Source organism: Mytilus edulis, chromosome 13 (assembly GCF_963676685.1).
Source record: "Mytilus edulis chromosome 13, xbMytEdul2.2, whole genome shotgun sequence".
Taxonomy (NCBI): Eukaryota; Metazoa; Mollusca; class Bivalvia; order Mytilida; family Mytilidae; genus Mytilus; species Mytilus edulis.
In genome coordinates, this window is record NC_092356.1 from 50,695,258 (window position 1) to 50,703,065 (window position 7,808).

A 7,808-nucleotide genomic window follows, 5' to 3' on the forward strand; every position below is an offset into this window, starting at 1 on the left:
ATATAGTATAATTAAAACGAAAAAATAATACTTTATGTAAAAACAACAACACATTTCAAAAACTAATTTAGTACTTTTACCTAAGGGCCTTAGTTGCAGTGGTCTAAGAAGTATTATTGTATCTCTAGCATGTCAAAATGAGGTTGAGAATTCAAACCCAACCTGTGGTAGGTGTGTTTGACTCGAAGCTTAATTGACTAAAATTGACAGTTCACTGGGGGAAAAGTTGGTGGGTATCTACTGATACTTTTAACTTATTCAACCCATAAAAAATGGCCATCAAGATATTACAAATTGGGCTGAAAGTGGCATTATACACCAAAATTCAATCAATCAATCAACCTTTTTTCACCAATATGTTCTACTCTGCTTCTAGTGAAATAATTTTATTTTTTTAGCTAAAAGCACTGCAAAAAAATTACAAAAAGTTGGAAAAATATATAACAATTCAGGAAACACAAAAAAACAATATATTCTTTTTCAATTTTTTTTTTTTTTTTTTTTTTTAGATTCTCCATTCTTAACCGACTGAAAGCCTTTGGACTAGACAGACCATTTTTAAGTTTACAAGTAAATTTTTTCTGTTTCATTTCATTTTCAAGTAAAAATGAAACAGAGTTACAGGGGGTTAGGGGAATAACGAATAAGATCTAAATTATGAAACATATAAAGTTCAGTTTCTATAAGCACGACAAGAAAAGTATGAGTAATTTTGAAATTTTAAATACAAGCTTCCAATCTGGTTGAAAGTGGAGAATCTTTACACATTCTTTTTTTTTGTTTTTTTTGTTGTAAAAAATTACATTTTCTGAAACATATACAAAAGTTTTCTGACTAACTTTCTTCACTGTTATCATATAATCATTTTATGTGGCAGCCACAGTCAAAGTTTCCTGAAAAAGAAATAAATATTCTTAAACATATCTGTCAAAACATATGATCAAGCCTATATCAAAATTTAAACTATATCTTGTTTTATTTTTTTATTTTTTTTTTATACAATTATTAGCAAATAAGGATGACAAACTAACCAATGGTTGGTGTGTGTCATGTTCATTTTTTTTCGATTATTCTTTTTTATGAATCATTGCGTTGGTTTTTGTGTTTAAATTGTTCCACATTTTGTCATATTCAGTACCTCTTATAGCTTACTTTAAAACTGGTACTGTAAATTCAGAAATTATTGCATGCATCTATTCTTGATTTTTTAATAAATGGATAAATATGCAAGATTAATAATCCCAATTTCAGAAAAATCTGCCTTCAAAGTTATGCATCATACATCGAGTTCCAATTGTGATATTCAACCAGTTGCATAATTTACATTCATATAGAGTTTGCTCATTGCTGAATGTCCTATGGTGACTGTAAGTTGCTTCCTTTATTGATAGTTGTGTAGTTGGCAATCTTATAACATCTCTTTATTCTTATACATGTATACCCTTATATAGATTACCGGTATAAATAAACTTTTTTGATTTTTTTTTTAAATGTTAGATCTACATGTGAACATAAAAAAGTCCATGGTGCATTTACATACTCCTAGATGAATAGTTCAATCTTTTTTTTAGTTCTTACCATAAAATTCAGCTCCAATGGCTCTTTCCCAGCTTCAATCCTTACAGACAAGCTGTAGTGCTAACCTGAAATATAAAATGCTTAGTCAATCAAAATTGTTTTAAAGGATCACTTCTGGAATATTGTATCTACTTTATATAAAATGGGTTATATACATGTAACAGGTTTTGAGAACATTGATAAGACATCAATCCAACAACCCAATTCAATCCTTAAAAGCGGTAGGTTTAAACGGGCTAAAGTTGGCCATAAGATTTTAATCTTTTTAAATTCAGGTCAAAACGCTACATATCAGTGAAATTGTTGTGGCATCATTTTTGATACAAAATAACCACTTCTTATTTTGGAACGTAACAATATAAACTACAAAGTTATGACCTCTTGATTATGCAATTCTGGTGTTTTCGCAAAAGCGCCAATTAAGGTCCAATTTTTCACAATTTAGAACAGTTTTCAGCATAATTCACTTTTCGTGATCCAGTAATAGTGTATGTCTTGTAATTTAAATATTACCCTTGGCACCTATAGGTTACTTAACATTTTAAATCAAAGGTATTCTTCAAGCTTTTAATTAGAACATCGCATTTTGATAATGTCTCCCAATTTAGCTAATTATAGAGTCTACAGTGTATTACAAATGTATTAAGAAGCTTTTTCTCTTGATATATCCATTTAAGGAGGCTCGAGGGTATAAAAAATTTCAGAAAAAATCAAACATTTGTTTTTCATTACAAATTTTATTTATTTCCTTTTGTAGTTGTTACTTTATCATATGGTACAAAAATCATTCAAAACAATCAATTCGTGTTGGCCACAGATGACTTTCAAAATGTATACATCATTGAAAAAGTTCCAAATTATCTCCCATTGGTGGAAAAATGCCATTTTTTGGCTCTAAAATTGAAATATCTTTTCAAACTCATCAGTGACATAACTTTTTTAATATAATTTCCATATAAGCTGTACTTAAACTAAATTATTGTATAACTTTAGCGATTTCTGTATTAAATTTCTTTTTTCATTTCGATATTACCTTTATTTCTCCTATTACTTCAACAGAAAAAAAACAACTTTACAAAAATGTATGCTTCTTTCGAAGGCAGATTGTGAGCGCAAATGAACGGTGACCCCACTTTTTTATTTTATTTTTCTATTATAGCGAACCCTATGATAGTTTTCCATAGATTCACCTGCAAGTTACCTGTCGATTTAAACTTTTGGCAGTTCTATTGTCCCATCTAACAAATACAACAGGTATTGTTCTCTGTATAGTTTATTCACCAGGACCTTTAAATTTCTTCTAGGAGAAATATATCACTCATTGATTAATTTACCTGAACAAAAAATTGAACTGTCAATGATGAAAAAATACTTATACCAATACTAAGAAAGGACTCACAAAACTGCATGTGGTATTGTATCTTTCAATACCAAAAACTCGTTTTTAATGTGTTCAATATTAATAATGATTTAAAAATTAAAAGTTGATTTCTAATCAAATATTCAATAAATATTTTTGTGTGTTTGATAAATAAAAATTTGAATATTATTATTTTTAAATTAAGGTCTTCATAAACATAGTCTATAAATAAACAACAACAAAAAACATGCAAATTCATTGGAAAATACTAAAAAATGTGTCTAAAATAAACTTTTTGTTATTAAATCAGATTTTATATTGAACAGATTGAAAATATATTAATGATATATTGAATAAATACAATATTGCATACAGTTTATGTGAGTTTATAGAAGTATTTCAATAAAAAAAACAGATAATTTTTTGGTCAGGTAAATTAATCAATGAGTGATATATTTCTCCTAGAAGAAATTTAAAGGTCCTGGTGAATGAACTATACAGAGAACAATACCTGTTGTATTTGTTAGATGGGACAATAGAACTTACAAAAGTTTAAATCGACAGGTAACTTGCAGGTGAATCTATGGAAAACTATCATAGGGTTCGCTATAACTATAAGATAAAGTTCATTTATAGAAAAATATAGAGAAATCCTATATAAATGATATAGACCCGCGAACCCCCTTAAGAACCAGATTGGGGCCTTTTTGGAATTCTATGATGAAAGTTGAAATTTAAAATCTATAATAAGGCCATATTTTGCCAAGTGAACATTGTCATATGGTACTGATAAAATAAAGAGTATACTGTTGACAAAACTTTTATAAACCTTTAACCCTAGTCAGTATTTATTTCCACATAATATTATTTATAGAATTATTTTTTTTAAACAGGATTAACATACTGGTACCTACCTTCATATTAGCTGTATTTGACCACCAAGTCTTATTCCAACACCATGAAAACATGCCACAGAAAGTACCTAAAAAGAAATTAAATTATTTATAAATTTTACAAACCAATTTCTATGTCAACCTAAAGATTACTTTACAAATTGTTCTGATTTCTTACTTCATGTACCAATAGTATAACATCCACATATTCTGTAAAATTTATAAAGATTGAAAAACAAACAAAAATTGTCAAAGTTTTATGATTTGAATTTCAACTGAACTCAACTAATTTGAATAATGAAAAAGAGTTGTCTCCCATTGAATGAACAAATCTTGCTGTTAATAAAACTAGTCTCCCCTTGAGATATAATTCCTATCTCAGGATTTACTCCAGTAGTTGTGATAGAAATTTTTGTTAATGTAACTGGTATCTCAAAATATTAAACTGGTAAATACATTCTTCAAAGATGTTTTTCACGCAAAAAAGAAAGATGAATATGCACTTTTTATCAAATATTTCTAGAAAATGTATAAAAATTGTTTGACTTGAATAAACTTGCCTGCTCAATTTCATGGTAAAGCCTCAGACTTGGTTGAAGATTTTATTGACCATCTTCATTAGAGCTGCTCTCCTGGCTGCCAGGGTGACTGTCATCATTATCTGATTGTCAATCTGTCATTTTTTGGTCCATTATTTATAGAAATGAATAAAGATATCAGATGCACTTTCAATTAATCTCCTATCTTGAAAATTTCACCAAATCAATTCTACAAGAAGTAACCCATGATTTCTCCCACCCTCAAATCTATTATCTAGAGCTCTGTTTACATTTTTTTATTTACAGAACTCTGAATAATAGTCCTTATTAGCTAGTATACATCTGATATTAAACCCAAAACTTGTACAAATGTGAAATTAAAGTAAATAGTTATATATTCCCTACCATGAGGAAATTTCAAGAATAAGGAGTTGAACAGGGGAATAATAAATTACCTCCCTTTGCCAAAAATTTCACCTGTTTGGACTCCACATCCATACCTACCAACTTTTGAAAATGGCCATGGGGGTTTTTGTGCGCGGCACCATTTTTGAGGGTAGAATTTTTCGCGGCATTTTTTCGTGTGATGATTTTGCTCCTAAATGTCTGACATACTGCTTTTTTTTGGGGGGGGGGGGGGGGGGGTGATAGTTGAAGATGCTATTATAACCTATCTTTTTTTAAATTGTTTGATTGTTGTATTCTTTTTTGTTGAGATAAACACCAGTAAGATGACTTATGTTTGTCTGATACATTGTCAAGAAATAAAAAAAAAGAAATAATTTTAATAATTTAATAACAAAAAAACAAAAAAAAAACAATATATGAGGGTCTGAGATGGGGGGGGGGGGGGGGGGGGGGGTCTGTTGTTCTGTAAACATTTAATTTTCACCCCTTTTATCTCTAATCTTCAAAAAAATTAACCTCTTTTTTCTCTAATCTTCTAAAACTTTGACCACACATTTCTCAAATTTTCATTTTTTTTGCCCGTTATTCCCTTAACTTCATTTTTAAGGGCATTATATTCCCTTATAAATATAACCCCATCCAAACCCTCATATATTATATAGATCAATATCACAAGAAGTACTAGAATGTTTGGAGACATCATTAGGGCCACCGTGGTCAATTTTAAAGTCTCTGTTGCAAACTTTACAAAAGGCATGTGACAATCCTAACGTTGATTTAGACGACCAGCCCCTGTACTTGACATCATTCTCCCGTTTCTCTAAGTATTTGCACGAAGCAACACGCTTTTTTTCTCTTAGGCGGTGACAGAACTATTTTGCAAGTGATAACTCGCCCATCATGATTCCAATCTTTATAAATTTAACACCCAAGCTAAAAAAAACAAATCAAAATTTCGATTCTTTGATTGTTTACTATGCCGACATTAATCAACTGGTGAATGCGTGATCACTAAATTTTGATTGGATGAAATTTGTCAGACACGATTTGTCTACCTTGGGAAAACTTTCAAAAGTTCAAAATCGGGAACAAAAATATTTTTCGTGTAAATTTTAGTAAAATCGTGTTTTTTGGCTATTTTCACGATCACGATAGTGTAATCGGGACAGAGGGTCAAAATCGTGTAGTACACGCCTAAATCGTGAAAGTTGGCAGGTATGCACATCATTGCTATATCTAACAACAAAAAAATGGTAAAGCTCTAATTATAAATAAATAATTTGATATAAAATATTCAAACATTTAAAAAAATTATTTAGTACATCAATTTTCAAATTGGTGGTTCTCTCCCATTACTTTCTCAACCAATAAAAAAAAAATGGCCACCAAGATATAATCAATATTGCTGAAAGTGATCTTTAACACTAAAAATCAATCAATCTTTTTTCACCAGGATATTTCTTTACTATTCTTCTTTTGAAATACTTTGTTTGAGATAAAACATTGCTAAATAAGTATAACAAAACATTGGAATAATATTTATACAATACAAATCAGAAAACTAAAAAAAATACATTTTTTTTTTTTTTTTTTTTTTTTTTTTTTTAGATTCTCCATTCTAAAACTACTAGAAATGTTTTGGATACAGAAAGACCATCATTAAGATAACTTAAGTATATCTATAATAAGTAATAAAGTAAAACTATGAAGTGTCAGTTTAGCCTACAACTTCCAGCTTTGTTGAAAATGGAGAATCTTTACAATTTTTTTTTTTTGGTAAAAAAATTTAATTTTTTTTTTAAACATACACAAAAATAGTCTGAATTACATTCTTTTTTGTTTCAGTTGAATTACACAATAATTTCCTGCAGCCACAGTTGAAGTCACCTGAAAAAGAAATATACATTCTAATATCTGTCAGAACACTATGCAATGCAAAGAAACAAGTACATGTAACTGGCATTGCACTTATGATGCATAGAACATTGCTTTTACCAATTTTTTTGAAGTGATGTATAGACATGAATTTACAATCAACCATGCAGTCTTCCTTTGCAAACATGGGATTTTTTATTATTTCATTATAAATCACAAGCTATTGGTTTTCTTGTTTGAATTGTTTCACATTTTGTCATGTTGTAGACTTTAATAGTTATATGTAAGGTATAGGTACTGCTCATTGTTGAAGGTCATACAGTGACTATTAGAAGAATGCATCCATGTCATTTGGTCTCTTTGGAAATCTTTATTTCATTAGCAATTAAGCCACATCTCATTTACTTAATTTACAGGGACAATTTTAGATATCGTAAAACAGATTGAAAGATTTTTTTTTAAAGTTACAGCATAATTTTTGATTTCATTTATTTATCTTGTTACCGCCTTCCAGATTATATATATATACAGATTTAGAAAAATTAAAATATAACGCTTCTCTACACAGTTTAAATATAATACTTCTTTGCATAATCAAAATATAAAACTTCTTTGCATAACATTCTATGGTATTTACATGCTCTTGGCTGAATAATTCATTAATTTTTGTATTGGTTCTTACCATAAAAGTCAGCTCCATTGCCCACTCCCAGCTTCAATCCTTACAGACAAGCTCAGTGATGCTAAGCTGAAATTAAAAAGAACATAAAATGTTAAACAAATTATTTTGAAAGAATCACTGTTAATGTATGAAAATTATAAAGAAATGGGTCATATTCATGTAATAGATGTTGAGAACAGACTAAAGAGCAATCCAACTAAATAATCAGGTTAGAGCCTTTAATTTACACATATACATGTACATTGTATTTGTACTCATAAAAAGTGAGAGTAGAAATTAATCACAGAAATTAAATGTTTGAATATTTCAAGGCCAAGAGAGTAAAAAACATGTATCTTTATGTACTTTTTATAATACTTTGATAAATTATTTCTTTTCAAAACGTACAGTACTGGTACATACCTATATATTAGCTATATCAGACCACCAAGTCTTATTCCCACACCAGAAAACATCTCACAGATTAAGAACCT

General features: G+C 29.1%; 2 long non-coding RNA genes across 2 annotated transcripts; both read right to left on the reverse strand.

Annotated features, from left to right (window-relative positions):
- Nucleotides 1-761: 761 nt before the first annotated feature.
- Nucleotides 762-3,922, reverse strand: LOC139501533 (uncharacterized). The gene is made up of 3 exons (XR_011658597.1): nucleotides 3,853-3,922; nucleotides 1,579-1,643; nucleotides 762-893 (listed from the first exon to the last, which is right to left on the reverse strand). It is a non-coding gene; the product is annotated as an uncharacterized lncRNA (long non-coding RNA).
- A 2,472-nt stretch (nucleotides 3,923-6,394) lies between these two features.
- Nucleotides 6,395-7,808, reverse strand: LOC139502121 (uncharacterized). The gene is made up of 3 exons (XR_011658729.1): nucleotides 7,738-7,808; nucleotides 7,336-7,401; nucleotides 6,395-6,665 (listed from the first exon to the last, which is right to left on the reverse strand). It is a non-coding gene; the product is annotated as an uncharacterized lncRNA (long non-coding RNA).